Below are 16,989 nucleotides of genomic sequence, written 5' to 3' on the forward strand. Positions count from 1 at the left end.
TAACAGCCATTGAATTGAATTGTCCACTTTAAACGGATAAATTGTGTGGTGTAGGAATTACATCTCAATAAAGATATTATTAAGAACATAGTAGGGCATCAGCATTAGAAAGGATACTGGACATCAGAATGAACACCAGCTGGACACGCCCGCAAGGCTACCCCAGTGCTGACCAGGTGACCCCAGCCGTCGGGCAAGAACGGGTGGTCTGTTGGCTTCTCAGGCCCAGGAACACGTGGAAGCGAAAAAGGGGCTGAGCATCCTGAGTGCAGGGAATGTAGGCAAATTGGGCTCTCTAGAAAGGGATCCTGAGGTAAGGATGTGGGTGGATATAGTTTATTTGGGAAGGGATCCTGGAAGGAAAGGAAGCCAACACGAGAGATGAATAACTGAGACTCAGTGCCAACTTAGGGTAAGGTACTGGCATGTTTATCCCACATCCCAGGGTTGCTGCTGGAGCTCCGTTGCCTACCTCTCACCCCAGCACAGGAGTGGCCAGTGTCCGCAGTGAGACCCTGGATGTGTGCCAGACACTGTATGTTCCAGGGGGTGTGGGAGGGCAGCTCTCAGGAGTCACGGAACCCTGGGTAAGCCCTGCCCTGCAGGCCTCAGTTTCCCTGTCTGGAAAGTACACAGAGAAGGTGATGAGGGAGAGTTCTCTACCAGGAGCCCTCAGGGGGCATTGGCAATCTCTGCAGACAATTTTGGTTGTCACAACCCAGGGGTAGGTGCTTCTGGCACCTGGTGGGTAGAGGCCAGGGTTGCTGGTGAACAGTCTACAAAGCACAGAACAGATTTCCATGGTAGACTTATCCAGCCCAAGTGTCCTAGGGCTTCAATGGAGAAACCTGGCTGGGGGAGTGAAAGGTGAGTTCCAGGGTGAACTTGCCAAGGCCTGAGTGCACCCAGAGAAAGCTGGCCTCATCCTGATCAGGAGTGACTGTCACCTCAACTGTCCCAGGGCCCTGGGCTGCCCAGCTCCAACCCTACTGCAGATCTTTTCTACCCCCATTCCCATGACACCAGAGATCCCCCAATGGGCACTAAGGATAGAAGCTAGGGCCATCGCTGGGGCCTGGAGCTAGTCCTAGAGGCCCCCACTGCTCAACCTGAGCCCCCGGTTTTGAGGCAGTGTGATTCAAAGGCAAGGGCAGGCTTCGGGTCACACACACCTGGTCTCAAGTCCCAACTCTGCCACTTACCAATGGAATCACGGTCAAGTGGCTTAACCTTTCAGGCCCCGGGAGAAGCAGCACAGCTACAAAGCAGCACTGGGCTTTGGAGAGTCTGCCCTTGTGGCTTTTAGATCAGTACTCCCATGGAAACCTGTTTTTTGTTGCAAGTCCCTTAATACTAAAGATCCCTTTCTCCATCTGGCAGGTCCGAGAACCTCTCATCATGGCCAGTTTCTGCTTCCCTGGAGCCTGGATGACTGCCTGCCTCTTTGAGAGGTGTCCCCAAACTTGGGAGTGAAAGGTGGGTCATGGAGCCAACACTTAACTCAAACCATCACAAACATAACCCCGTAGTGAATGAATATCCATCTAGCCATTTTTGCATAATGCAGTACATGAGAAAAGATATAGGTATGGCTGCTGTAACAAAGACCAATGTAGAAGTGTATTTCTCTCTCATGTAGCCATCTGAGTACAAGCCATCCAGAATAGAAAAAGTGGCTCCATGGTGCAGAAACCCGGACTCCGTCTCTCGCTTTGCTTTCCCATCCTCACTCATGGCTTCCACCTCATGGTCCAAAATGGCTGCTGTGGCTCCTGTCATCACAACTGCATCCCAGCAGGGGGAAGGCATAACCCCAAAGTAGCACAATTAACCTCTACTAGCTTGGTCAAAGGACCACACTAACTGCAGGGGAGGCCAAAAAAGGTAGTCTTTAGTTGATTGGGGCATGAGGCAACTAAAAATTCTCTTTTCATGCACGAAGATATTGGGGTTAGCTAGCAGTTTTTGCCACATCTAACAGAATAACAGAGAAAATTTTAATTTTATTTGTGTGGCTGGATGAACACTCAGACCAAGTGGTGTGAGGAGAAGCCCCCAAAACTCCAGCAGGGTAATGGGCTGGAGTAAGGCAGAAGTGCCTTTGGAAAATCTGTCAGTGTTTTTCTTTTGTCAATCAACAAACATGTATCTATGTTGTCTATGACTAGAGCAGGTGCTGGGTGTGTGGAGCAGAAGTAGGGAAAGGCCTGGTTCTTTCAGCCTGCACGATTACTTGCGTGCCTTAGTCATTCAATCTCTGTTTACTACTATGTATACTATCATGTGCTAGGCCCCAGTGGAGGATTCTAAGGAAGAAACAAACCCACCTGACCCCGAAAGACTCTCACAATGAATCTGTAATGGCCACAAGCCACATGGGGAAATCTTTCTATTAGAATCTTGCCTGCTGGGAGGTTGGCAGGGACAAACTGCCTAGCCTGATGCCTGGACTCCCTCCCCACCCCCACACTGTCCTGCAGTGGCCCTGCCCCTCTCTTTTGACATCCTAGGCCTGGAGCGGGCACCCATGGGTCTCTCTTAGAGGCAGTGGGGATCCCTTCCTCTAAAAATGCCCAAGACTGAGGGTGTGGCTGGCTGAGTAGAATATCATTCAGGTGGCTCTGGGAAAACTTAGGGTGACCGACCCGTCCTGGTTTGCTGGGACAGTCCTGGTTTTAGGATCACAAGTCCTGAATCTGGGAACCCATTCAGTCAGGGGAAACTGGGATTGTTGGTCACCCTGGAACTCTGGCCTTGTCTTGTCCCCTTCCCCTCACCTCCTCCCAAACCAGTGCTTCTCAACCCTGGCTGCACACTGGCATCACCTGGAAGAACTTTTTAAACTGCTGCTGGCGTCGCACCTTGGACCAATTCATTTAGAGTCTCGGGGTGGGACATGGGTTTTGTAAAAAAATTTCCAGGGGATTCTAACATGCAGCCGGACTGAGAGCTTGTGGGCCTGAAAAGAATGCAGCCCTGCCAAGTTCCGTTGGGAGTATGTGTGATTTTTTGTCTTCTAGATGGGGTGGGAGTTGAGCAGGAGTGAGCAAGGACCCCTGGACCGGGATTCACTGGAGTTCATTCATCAGTTCATTCATAGAGAGGGTCTATCATGGGTCGGCCACTGTCCTGGGGCTGGAGATATGGGGTGGAGGGGAGAGGACAGTCAGGACCTGCTTTCCTTCTGGGGGACACAGACAGTACACAAGGACCCCACCTGGATACTTCCAGAGGAAGAAGCTCAATCGAGTGATGTGCTGAGTGAGTTGGAGTATGTGGGGTGCAGAGCTCCTTAGAAACTGCATGTTTCCCTGAGCTGCCAAAACAAATGATCACAGGTTGGGAGACTTAAAACATCAGGATTTCATTCGCCAACAGTTCTGGAGGCCAGAGGTTCAAAATCAAGGGGTCAGATGGGTTGGATTCCTCCAGAGGCTCTGAGACAGAATCTGTCCTATTCCTGTCCTAACTTCTGGGGTCCGCCATCAGTCCTTGACATTCCTTGGCTTCCAACCTCTGCCTCTGTCTCCACATGGTGTTCTCCCCTGCGTCTTGACATGGCTTTCTCCCCTCTGTGTCCTCCTCTCCTTATAAGGACACCAGTCCGTGGACTTAGGGCCCACCCTGGCCATCCAGGATGATCACATCTCTGGATCCTGAATTACATCTGCAAAAGCCCTTTTTCCAAATAAGGTCACATTCTCAGGTTCCAGGGGCTAGGATGTAGACATATCTGTCCTGGGGCTACCATCAAACCCCTATGGATAAGGCAGGCAGGGAAGGACTCTGTGAGGACGAGACTTGGTGTGAATCATTCCAGGAGCCAGCTCCAAGGCAAGGACATGAGGAGACTGCAGAAAGCACTGCTGGGAGGTAGGGAAGGGAGGGAGAAAAATTGGGGGGTTTTATTGAGCACAAGACCACTGTGGGCAACTGGGGCTCAGTCCTGCTGGGAACCTCTGGGAGACTGCACAGGACAGGAATCTCAGAGCTACCCCCCCACCTCGGAGGCAAAGATGCTGGGCAGTCAGACACCAACTCCTGAAAGTCATTGGTGGAGGAGCTCCTGGGAGCTTTACCACCCCCTGCTCGGTCTCGCAGGTTCTGGTGGACAGAGAAAGGCCCCAAGCAAAGAATGGAAGGTGTTTTCGGGCATGGGAACCATGAGTGCTAAGAGATCTTGGTGCGACACTGACTGCGGCTGCTCCAGGAAGTAATGTTTGAGTGCCACCTGAAGTATATGGATATAAAAGAGCCAGCTACATGTGCCAGGAATGCCAGGGCATCGGGACGCATCAAGGGCAAAGTCTCCAAGGCAAGTGCAAGAGCAGACGATCCAAGCACAGCAAGGACGGCGGGCGGGCGGTGTGGCTGCAGTTGGCGAGGACAGGGAGGGGGAAGGAGCCGGGTGGAGGGGGTCTCCAGGGCCACATCCTGCAGAGCCCAGAGCTGGGATTGGATGTGCAGACCATGGGAAGCCTTTGGAGAGCTGTAAGCAGGAGTCCACAGGATCTGGTTACTGTCTGACAGCTATCACCTTGACTGTGGTCTGGGGAACGGACTGCAGGGAGGGAGGCAGGGCAAAGTGGAGAAGCTATTGTGAGGGGCCTGGCTCTGTCGGACCCAGCTGCATGGCCTCCGGCCGTTCCCTTCCCTTCTCTGGCCCTCAGCTTCCCATCTGAAAAGTGAGGCCAGCAAGCCTGGCACCGTCTGTCTCAGAAAGGCACGGGGGACTGCTGAGATCACATGCGCAGGAATCCCCTGAGCACAGTCAGCTGGGGCCCCGTGGCTGTGGCTAGAGCAGAGGGAGGGGTCTTAACACAGCCCTTCCGGCTGAAGTGGCCTTGCCTGGACCCGTCAAGTTCAGAGTGGGACCTCCATTGCCGGGCTGATATTTTCCAAAAGTGAATTCAGCTAAAATTATGAATGATGAGTGCCACGTCCTAGAGGCGTGAAGGCCAAGCGAATCTGAGAAGTGAAGAGTGAGTCTTGGGGTACCCTGGCATGTCCAAACAGCCCTGGGCTGCTGGTCCTCTCGTTCAGGGCTCTGAGAGGCAGGAGCGAAGGCTGATTAGTCTGGAACCGGCAACAAGGTGCTGACTCAGCACTCGCATCTGAAATGGAGACCGGTGAACTGAATTCTGAGGGAGCTGTGTGACTGCAGACGCTTGGGTTTTCCCTGACAGAATCCAAGGGGTCACGTGTGGGTTAACGCCCCAACTCTCTATCTGCCCAGACCCTCCTGCTTAGCTGCCAGGAGGTCAGCCTTCTCCGTGGTCCTCCCCAAATATATCCAAGAACCTCAAGGGTGGTTATAGGTACCCAGTAACGCTGGGTACATTTTATCAAGGGTTTACCGTGTGCTGGGTACCATGCAGAGCATTTTGTATGAGGAAGGATGGTTATCATTCCTAGTCTAGAGTCTAGCAAATGGAACCTCAGTGACATTAATTCACCTTATGGAAGATGCTGAAAGATATCCACGGAAGCCACCTCCTTCATCCTTTGTAAAAATAGGATTATAGTCAAGCACACAACTGGACTACATTTCCCAGCCTCCCTGGCACTTGGGTGTGGTCTTGTGACCAAGTTCTCTGCAGTGGTGTCTCTGCCTCTTCTGGGTCCTTTAAGAGGACCCACCTCTTGCATATTCTTTCCTCTGCCACCTTCTGGGTATGGAGGACAGCAAGGTCTTGGGGTGTGGCGGAGCCACCCGATAGAGAGCCTGGGTGCTTCCCAGTGGAGAACTGCCCTGCCAGCGTGAACACTAACCCAGGGCTAGAAAGTGAGCAAGAGATAAATTTCTGTTCTGTGAAGGCTCAGAAAATGGAAGGCCTGTTTGTTACAGCAGCCGAACCCAGGCATTTCGTGATGCTCCGTGTGGCAGAGCCAGGATCTGAGCGGGCTGTCGGAGTCCAGGAGCAGTGTCAGCCGTGGTGCATGATCACGGGGTTGGTCCCACAACCCTGAGCCCCCAGCACATCAAGCTGCGGTTTGTCCTGTCTGCTGCTGGCTTCAGCCATGCTCCGCTGCCGGTCAGTTTAGAGTCAGGGGTTCCGGACTATTGCCACCAGCGCTGCAGAGGGTGGAGCCAGGGCCATTTCACCCTGCCCCTGTCTGTGGAGCTGGACAGCGCGCCTGGTGCTGCTGCTTGGTAAGCTGGGACTTTAGCTCAAGGCCTGACACTCCCGCAGGATGAGGCTGCCCTCCACCTCCAGGCCGCCTGTTCCTTCTGGGGAAGACGTCTGTGCTCTCTCCCAGACAGCATTGCTGCCCCTCTCTTCGCATTATGCTCCTAGTCCTAGTCGATGACTCACAGCCAGACTACCTGCTGCACCGCCCCCCTCACTCCCCGCAGACTGCATATATGCACTTACATGCCAAGGAGGCTGGGGTGGAGACTGACGTGGTCCTGTGCCTGGAGCCACTACTCCTCCCTGACCCCAGGCTTCGATGCCGAGTCAAGGCCCCCACTCTAGGGCCCTTATTTCCTCCCTGTTGTCTTCAGCTCTGGGGCCCTTTCCCACACACAGATGCTGTATTTCATGAGTTGCGTTTGAACATCCCGGAGCACCAAGAGGGCGGGGTTTCAGAGCTGGGAACCAGTGTCTCCCAGGGCTCCTCGGCCCCTCTGTGAGTGAGGCTGATGGGATGGGTGTGAGGTCTCCGCACACCTCCACCTGCCCACGGTCCTTCAGTGCTAGCCGGGTCAAGGTACATGTGGATTGGGGGTGAGTGGTTATGGTCTACCCCATCCCCAGGAGCTACAGTCCCAGCGAATGTGGCCCATACATAGAGAAAGGAAGGCACCAAGGGACTCATTTAGGGTCAATCTTCACGAAGCAAGTGGGTGACAGATGTGGGGTGAAGGTTCTGCCTTCAGTGCATCTAATGGATGGTGGGCACCAAGTGCCCATATCCCTCAGGCCCCTTTCCCATCTTCATGCCTGTGAACCCTGGGTAAGCTTTCACTCCCCAACAGCACAACCTGGGCCTCTTTGATGAGGACAACCTCATGCCTGGCCTATGCGTGCCAGAGCCAGGAGCACCTGGGCATTCCTGTCCCTGCTGGGACAGCCCTTAACCAAGGGCCGATGGTGAGGAAGTAGAAATACCCCACTCCCTCCCCTGAGTAAGTCAGCTTTACCTTCTGTTATGGGCTGGATTGTGTCTCCCTCCCGCCCCCTCGATTCTCAAGTTGAAGCCCTAACCCCCAGTACCTCAGAATGTAACTGTATTTGGAAATAAGGTCTCGGCCAGTGTAATTAGTTATGATGAGGTCCTAGCGGAGGGAATGGGCCTGCCATCCAACATGACCGGTGTCCTTGTCAAAGGGGAGATGTGGGCACAGGCACACAGGGAGGATGCCATGTGAAGGCTGGAGTGATGTTGCTACCAGCCTAGGAACTCTAGGGGCTGGGAGAGAGGCCGGAGCAGCTCCTTCCCTAGGGCCCTCAGAGGGAGCACGGCCCTGGCAACACCTCAGTCTTGGAATTCTGGCCTCCAAGACAGTGAGACAAACAATTTCCATTGTTTCAGTCATTCTAAACCTTCTGTGGGATTTTACCTAACATCACATGCCTGCGTGGCCTTCCTCCGTTACAGCACACCTCCCCCGTACTCCCTGGGGACACTGCCTGATACCTCCACTCACCTCAGTCATTGTCACAAGATACCATCTGCTTCTGGGAAATCCCACCTATGACAGCGGGTTCTAAGGAGGGATGGCAATTCCCAGGGGCAGGCAGAGAATGTAAATGAGCTAGCTGGTTGCTGGGCAGAGTGAACCCTATCTAAAGGGGGTAACCACTGATCAGCTCCTGCCATGGGGGATGCAGGCTCAATGTTGCCTGAGCTTCCAGTTCCTCAAGAGAAACCAGAAATGTGGATTTTTTTAAAAAGTGACATCTGATTTTTAAATATTGACAATTAATTCCATTTGTTTGTTTGTTCTTTGAAACTACTCAGGTCCAACCCAAACATGCCTGGAGACCAGACTTGTCCCTCAGGCCTGTGCTTTGTGACCTTGGGTCAAGAGCTTGGTAGGGACTGCACACCCTGCCTTTGTGTGGTGAGAAGAGCTCTGAACCAGAGGCAGGAGGCGAGATCTACTCATGGTTCTACCACCTCTTGGCTGTGCATACCTGCTTTACAAAAATCTCTCTGAGCCTCAGTCACTTATCTGTAAAATGGGTAACATCTCGTGTACATCTCCTGGGGTGGTCAGGAAGGCAGATTGACATAATTTCTTTAGCAAACACTATGTGCAAGCAATGTTCTGAGCATGTGGGCAAATCCTAAGTCTTTGACTCCTCCCACCAGTCCTCGGAAGGAGCTAAAGAGTTAATTACCAGTTTCACACACAGAGAACTGAGGCTGAGAGGTTTAGTAACTTGCCCAAGATCCCCTGCTTGGGCAGTGGAGCTGAGCTTTAGATCCAGGCAGGCTGACTGATGAGTCAGTGCTCTTAGCCACTGCGCATGACTGCCTCTCAGGATGCATTAAAATACTTTACAAACGGAATTTTTCTTTTATTTTTTTAATAAATGGGGAGGAAGGGATGGGTTGCTGGTCCTTGGCCTTAAGGTGCTCTCTCTTGGCCAGTAGCTGTTGCTTCCAGGAAGCAACGGAGTGTGAGCTGACATGGTTGCACTGTCTGGGGAGCGCCAGTGTTAGGCAAAACAAACAGCTACCCTTTCTCCTCAGTCAAGCTTTTCCCGTAAGTGGTGGCTCCCTGCCTGCTGGCTTGCAGCCCCGCCGGGCCAGCAGCCAGGAGAGGCCTGGGTTCCTATTCCATGAAGCTATGGCAGGCCAGGCTTCTAAGCTGGAGCTTGGGCCACATGGTCCCCACTCCTGTCTCATCCCAATCTACGTCTGTGATGTGTGTGTGTTTCAGAAAAACCTGGACCAGACCAGACCCCTGGGTGGGCATCCACGCCTCTGTTTGCCCTGAACTGGAAAGTCCTCATCTGCACAATGGGCATATTTGCTGCCAGCACATCTCCCAGAGCTGGTCATCTCGTCATTCACTTACTCGCCAGGCACTTGTCCAGTGCCCACGGTGTGCCTGGCACTGCGCTAGGTGGACAGAGGGGACCTGCTCTTATGAAGATAATACCTTAGTAAGGGGCTGGGAGGAGGAGGAAGATTGCTAAACTAATAAGAAATCAAAATAATGAGAGATCATACAAAGTGGGGGAAAGAGGAAAAACATGTCTAGATCCTAGGCCCTCAAGAGGGACTGAGTGATTGGTTGGGATGTGAGCTGGAGGTCAGGGAAGGGGGACCTCATAGTTTCAGTCCTAAAAAAATCTGGAGAGGAGGGACGCTCCTGGAAGGGAAAACAGTGGGTGCAAAAGCCCTGAGGTGGGAAGGGGGTTGGGATTTTCTGGCCAGTGCTACCAGAGCATGGTGCTTGGGGGTGGGGGGAAAGGTGGGACAGGTTGGCAGGTCCCCACCAAGCAGGGCCCAGTGGGGGCAAGGTGGGGGGCATCTTCTTTGGTGGGGGACTACCCAATCAGACCTCCAGCTCCTAGGGGTGAGACCAGGGTTATGACCTCCTGGCACTGGGCCCTGGACCTGTGGGCGGGACCTGCCCAGCTCCTGCTACTCCAGGTGGAGGCCAGACTGCGAGATGAAGGGAAGTCCCAGCTCTGCTGTGACTCCTCTTTGGCCTGGCAGAATGGTAGGCTGCCTGGGAGGCCTGGCAGGACACATCAAAGCGTGGCCGTCCCTCTGTCCCCTGGTCTGGAATTTCCCCTCTCTGGGGAATGCTGAGCTGGCCTAGCAAAGGTCTCCCACACCAGGCAAGGGCAGTGTGGAGGGGGGGCTTCCAGCAGAGGCAGGAAGCATTGCCGGGCTGCAGAAAGGGAAACCTCTGTAAGGGTGGGCAGCCAGGTGAGGCCACACCAGGGCAGCCGCAGAGAAGACAGTCAGAGGACAGCTCCTCAGTGCCAGGCACTGGACACAGATCAGTCTATTAATCCCCACACAGACCCACCAGGGAGGGGCTTGTGTCATTAGAACACCACCAGCAGGGAAACAGAGTCAGGGTTCCAAGCCATGCAGATGTTCTGCTCTTTATCCTGTGGGAAAGGACATGTGGCACAGAGGGTTAAATAGTGAGAGCGGGGGGCGGGGGGCAGGGGCGATCAGACCTGGGGCTGGAAAAGGCCCTGAGCTGCACCCATTCCCCCAGCAGGCAGGCTGGAAGTGGCACCACCAGGCCCCTCATTTCTGGGCCACCAGCCACTCCTCACCCTCAGACTGGCACTCCCCATGGGTGGCACTCCCTAAGATCCTACTAGCCCCTAAGATATGTCCTCCTGGCACCTGGCAATGGCCTTGCCATTCCCCCCAGTAGGGTTGCCAGATTGAGCAAGTAAAAATAGGGGAGCCCAGAGAAACTGAACTTCAGATAAACAGCAATACTTTTAGTATAAGTATATCCCATGCAATATTTGGGATATACTTATACTAAAAATTATATCAATTGTTTATCTAAAATTCAACTTTACCTGTTGTCCTGTCTTTCCTCTGGCAACCCTAAGAGTCCAGGCCCATGAGGCCTGGGGCTCTCACTCTGGTGTCTGGGCAGCTGCCCCTTCCTCTCTCGCCCTCTACCTCATGCAGAAGCTGTGCCCATGCCACAGTGTTCCTCCACCTGACCAGCCCCTGTCCTTCTCCACACTGGTAGCTAGGACAGGGCACCCAGGAAGGCAGAGCAGATTGCTGAGAGAAGGTGGGGCCCTCCAGTGGGCTGTCCTCAGGGCCCCGTTCACCTTGTTGAGAGCAGATGGTACATGGGGTCAGCCCTGGATTCTACCCGATGGACCTCAGCTGTGCTTGGGCCTTTGTTTCCCCATCTGTGAGATGGGAAGAGAATCGCTGCCCTGCCCACGCTGGCCAAGGCCCTCACCCACTTACCCACCTGCTCTGTGCTGAATACACTAGCCTACTAGGCACAGGGGTACAGCACTCGGCAAGATGCATAGGGACCTGCCCTCTTAGGGCCTATGTTCTAATTGTAGATGGATGAAAACAACCAAGTGAAAAAAGAAGTCACAAGAGCTTTTAGAAAAGTGCCACCAAACAAGCTGCGCTGTGGAGCCACGAGTCCCTTGGGGCCCTGGAAATGGGGTGAGGCCAAATGGAGGTGAGCTATCAGTGTAAAACACATGGGGTTGGAAGACCCAGTAGGAAAAAAGAATGTAAAATACCCTTTTCATAATTGTTAAATTGCTTACATGTGAAAATGATCATGTTTTGGATGTACGGGGTTAAAGAAAAGTATGATTATAATCAATTTCTCCTATTTCTTTTTACTCTTCTAGATGTGGCTACTAGACGATTTTAAAGGATACCTGTGGTTCAAATTACATTTCTATTACTAGAGAGTGCTTGGGTGGGAAATTGAAAAGAAAACAGAAAGTTGCTCTGAGCCTCAACATAAAAAAAATTTTGTGCACAAATTAAAACAATAGTAAATAGCATAATAAACCCCCAGGGACTCATCTCAATTCAAAATTCTCAGCTCGTACAGCCTTTCTCTGTATTAATACATTCCCTACTTCCCTCTTCTGTAGGATTTTGAAGTAAACCCCAACATCTTATCATTGCACCTGAATATTTTGGTATGTAACCATAAAAATGGACTCTTGAAAAACAAAGCCATAAGCAATTCCACTCGTAGGGAGGTACCCAACACAAACCCTTGTACAGGAATGTTCATAGCAGCATAATTTGTAATAGCCAAAAGGTAGAAACAACCGAATGTTCATCAACAAATGGAGAGTTAAACAAGACACGCTGTATCCGTATGGTGAATATTATTCTGTGATAAGAAGGAACGAAATACCAATGGATGCTACAACATGGATGGGCCTTGCAAACAATGTGCTCAGTAAAAGTAGCCAGATGCAAAAAGCCACACATGACAGGACTCCACTTATATAAACCGCCCCTAACAGGCAAATCCACCAAGACAGAAAGTAGATTCGTGGTTGCCAGGGCCTGAGGGGTGGCTGCTCATTAGTACAGAGTTTCTTCTCAGGATGATGAAAATTTCTGGAATTAGATAGTGGTGATGATTGTACAACTTTGTGACTGTACTAAAAGCCACTGCATGGTATATTTAGGATGAATTTCATGGTATGCAAATTACACTAAGCCCTCACTTAACGTCTTCCACAGGTTCTTGGAAACTGTGACTTTAAGCAAAACAATATAACATGAAACCAGTTTTCCCATGGGTTAGGTTAATTGATAGAAAAAAAGATTTAAGTTCCTATGGTAGATTTCTGGTCACAAAAATATCACCAAACTTTTAAATAAAGACCCAAAACACTTCTAATATTAAACTTTGAAATCAGTGTGAGCTATATATAAACTTAAGAAAGATTAATAAAAACAAGTAAGATCATGGTTTTCCAACATGCTTATTCCACTTCAGGGCTGTGGAGGGGGCGGGTGGGGTGGTGGTGAGGGGAACAGAGTCTGTCTCAGCAGCTCGGGGCACAAGGAGCGACCCACCCTGGCCCTTCCTGACCTCCTCCCTAATGTCCCACCCAACCTCTGTCTCTACACCTTTACCCTCTGTCTTGCATTCTTCAGAGACCTTTCACGTATCCCCTATCTCTTTTTAATTTTTTAAATTTTTATTCTTTTTTCTGTTTTGTTTCATTAATATATTTTTATTGATTTCAGAGAGGAAGGGAGAGGGAGGGAGAGATAGAAACATCAATGATGAGAGAGTCATTGATCGGCTGCCTCCTGCACGGCCCCTACTGGGGATCCAGCCCACAACCCGGGCATGTGCCCTGACCGGGAATCAAACCGTGACCTCTTCGTTCATGGGTCAACGCTCAACCACTGAGCCACACCAGCCAGGCAGGTTTGGTAATTCTTATTCTCTCTTAACTAGAAGAATCTCAGCTCAGTGAGGGTGGCACTCTGCTTCCACTCGAGCACACAGTAGGTGGGTGAGCAGGTGAGTGAAGGACCCCAGAGTGGGCAGGGCAGCGATTCTCTCCCCAGCTCACAGGTGGGGAAATGGAGGCCCAGGCACACCTGAGGCCCATGTGGTAGTAATCCAGGGCTCACTCCATGCACCACCTGCCCCCGGCAAGGTGAATACGTGATACCGAGCTCAGGTTCGGCTACCTGCCGCTTGAAAGCCAATAATCGAGAGACAAGGCCTGGTGGAAGGCAAGTAAGTTTATTCACAAGCCGGCAGCTTGAGAAGATGGGGCCTCACATCACAAAGACCATCTTAACCCGGCACAGGCAGGGATTTTTGTAAGGAGGGAGAGGGAAGGGAAAAAAGCAGGACAGAGAAATCTAAAGATGTTGAGAGTTCTCCACTGAGGAGACTACAGGTAAGTCAACAGTCTGTTCAAATAACTGGTTGAAGGTCAGCAAATGGCCCCAAGCTAGAATGTCTGAAGGTTGGAGTCTGCTTTTTTTCCCAATGTTTTTAATGATTTTTTCCTTTTTTTAGAGAGAGAGAGGAAGAGGGAAGGAGAGAGAAACATTGATTGGCTGCCTCCTAGATGCCCCCTTCTGGGGATCGAGACCACAACCTGGGCTTGTGCTCTGACCAGGAATTGAACCAGCAACCTCTTGGTGCATTGGATGACGCTCAACCACTGAGCATACCGGCCAGGGCAGAGCCTGCTTCTTTTGAAATTAGATCCTAGAATTCTTAAGCAAACAGGCTGTTTATCTGCAGTCACATGTTAGTTAACAGATCACCATTTACAGAAATAGTGTTAATAGGATGGTGGGGAGCCCACCTTCTCCTCTTGGCAATCTGCTCTGCCTTCCTGGGTGCCAGTGTATAGAAAGACAGGGGCTGGTCAGGTGGAAGGAACACTGTGGCATGGGCACAATTCTGCAGGAGGCAGAGGGTGAGAGAGGCAGGGGCAACTGCCCGGACACCAGGGTGGGAGCCCCAGGCCTTGTGGGCCTGGATGTACCCTGGCCTGGAGTCATAGGGTTGCCAGGTGAAAGACAGGACAACAGGTAAAGTTGAATTTTAGATAAACAATTGATATATTTTTTAGTATAAGTATGTCCCAAATATTGCATGGGGCCTACTTATACTAATAAGTATTGTTGTTTATCTGAAGTTCAATTTCTCTGGGCTCCCCTATTTTTACTTGCTCAATCTGGCAACCCTACTGGGGGGAATGGCAAGGCCATTGCCAGGTGCCAGGAGGGCATATCTTAGGGGCTAGCAGGATCTTAGGGAGTGCCACCCATGGGGAGTGCCAGTCTGAGGGTGAGGAGTGGCTGGTGGCCCAGAAATGAGGGGCCTGGTGGTGCCACTTCCAGCCTGCCTGCTGGGGGAATGGGTGCAGCTCAGGGCCTCTTCCAGCCCCAGGTCTGATCGCCCCCCCCCCCCCCCCGCTCTCACTATTTAACCCTCTGTGCCACATGTCCTTTCCCACAGGATAAAGAGCAGAACATCTGCATGGCGTGGAGCCAGGCACGGTCCAGCCATGCTGTCACCTCCTGCCTCCCCCAGTCATGCTCCAGGCTGCAGCATTCAGCCACTTTGGTTCATACCCAAGCTCCTGCCTCCTGGTTCAGGGCCTCTGGGGTCCCATCTGGGGAGAAGGGCTATGCATGTTCCTCTATCCCAGATGTATTTGTCCCAGATACATGCAGTGTGGGGCACATGGTAGGTACTCAGGAAACAGCCAACTGAGCTGGATGTGCAGCTCCCATTCCTCCATGAAGACAGGTGGCTCTCAGTGGAACGATTGACTCGAGCATGAGGCTCACCTCCTGTGTTCTGCAAGGCCCATGGGGGTTCCTAGGACCCCAGGCCTCCCTGCTGATGACCATAGGCCACTGTCACCAAGGCCACTGTTTTCTGAGCCCCTACTCTGAGGAGGCATTTTACATGTGTTTTCTCTAGTTGAGGCAAAATCCCTGCTGGTTGGGAATAGATACGGCCCCATTTTAAAGATATGGTGACTGGGATCAGAGAGGTGAGATCCCTGCCCAAGGCCACCCAGCCAGGGAGTGGTGAAGGAAGCCGCATTCCCAGCCAGGCCTGCCCAACTCCAGATGTCGACCTCCAAGGACCAGCCATAGGCCAGTGGCTGCCTAAGCCTGGAGCCCCTTCCCTCAGCTGCTCTGGCTCCAGGGGCAAGGATAGAGATTGGGCCTGCTCCTCACAGCTCTACTCCCCAACCCTCTTCTGGGCCAATGCCAGCAGAGGGTAGCTCATGTCACAGTCCCAGTGGCCATATTCAGTGGTACCAGTGTGAGGGGAGAAGGTCAGTGTTTCCTAAAAGTCTCTGATCCCAAGAATTCCCCAGAGCCCTTATAAAAAGCATATTCCCAGGCTCTGGTGACTCAGAAGCCTAGAGTGGACCCCTGGAATCTGTCTTTTAACCAGCAGCCTCAGGTGAATCCACTGCAACTGGTTTCAGAGCCAATGATGAATTCCCTGGAGAACTCAGGCTCTCTGACCACACCCCAAATTCCGCAGAGGCCTTGCAGGGTCATTGGATGCATGTGCATGAGGGTGTTTTCTCCCAAGGAGGGAATACTAGACTCCCCAGGTCTGGCCCCACCATCTGCATTCTCAGCCTGTGCCCCCATGAGGACAGGTTGGGGTTGGTGAGAGCGGCATGACCTATTGTTTGTGGGGTGACCTCCACATGCCGGGAACTGTGGCTATTTCTCCAGGCACCCCCAACCTGATGGCTGAAAATGACAGTTTGTCCCCAAATGGGGCTTCCAAGGGGGCTTTCCTACCTCCTCACCCCCTTGGGGACTCTCTGAGCCCCAACTTAACAGATACCAACAGCTGGTGATTCTCCGGGTAGGAGGAAAAGCCCCTAAGTGTTCTGTAACAGCTTCTTACCTCCACCTGCACCAGCAACCCCTCCCAGGCAGCTGGGGCCCATCCTCTCACTATGACACTTTTTTTCCTGGAGCCAGGATTAGGTTAGAAGAGCCAACACCAGCTTTGGTGGTTTAGATTCTTACAGTTCAAAGGGTGGCCCAGAGGTCAGCAGCAGCATCACCTGAGAGCTTGTTAGAGATGCAGCATCTAGGCTCCACCCAGACCCCTGGCCCCTAAAGATGACATTCCATCTCCAGGAGAATGCGCCCTCCACACATACCAGCAGGCCTTTTGGGGGGTCAGATTAGGGAATGAAGGGGGAGCCCGCCCAAGGATCAGAACTTAGGCAGCTCTGTGCAGCTCTGCCTCCTCCTCTTGGCACATCCCAGGCCAGTCACCACTGGGGGCCAGCAGTGGTTGAGTGTGTCAGAAGCTTGGACCGGCAGCCCTTCTCTGAGTCACCAGGGTTGGGGGACAGGCCCACTATTGCCTGTGGCAGGAGGGCAAAGGGCAGGACTAGGGGCATTGGCATCTGGACACTCAGCTCTCTGACCCTGGGTGGGAGGTCAGGAGAGGGATAGGGCAGAAAAAAGGGGAAGTGACCTTGTCCTGGGCCAGGACAGACTTTCAGGTGGCAAGCCTGATTCCAGGCCCCCGCCCCAGGCTTCTGAATCTCCAGGGCCCGGCCTGGGAATCTGCTTTTAATAAGGGCCGCTGGGAAATTCTTGGGATCAGAGACTTTTGGGAAACACTGATCTCTGCCCAACACTGATATTCTTTCATTCACTCATTCGCTTGCTCATTCAAAACTTATGGAACATCCACTTTATTCCCTGACTCCCCCGCTCCCAGTCTTCCTCCCGGGGTCACTGTTCAAGGTCCCCAAGTGCCCGTCTGACCCGAATCGCCCCTCCCCGCCCCGCTCTGTCCACTCTGACCACCTGCCCTCTCTCCTAGGCCAGGTCCCCCGGGAGCCCCCGGCCCAGGGACCCTCCAGGCCCCGCCCACCCCGGGCCGCCGAGCCCACCCCCCAGCCCGCGACTGCGCCCTGGGCCCCGCGCGCCCCGCCCCACGGGAGACCTGCGCGGAGGCGGCGCCGCGGGCCCGGGCTCTGACCCCCAGGCTGC

The sequence above is a fragment of the Miniopterus natalensis genome, chromosome 3 (assembly GCF_054644295.1).
Source record: "Miniopterus natalensis isolate mMinNat1 chromosome 3, mMinNat1.hap1, whole genome shotgun sequence".
Taxonomy (NCBI): Eukaryota; Metazoa; Chordata; class Mammalia; order Chiroptera; family Miniopteridae; genus Miniopterus; species Miniopterus natalensis.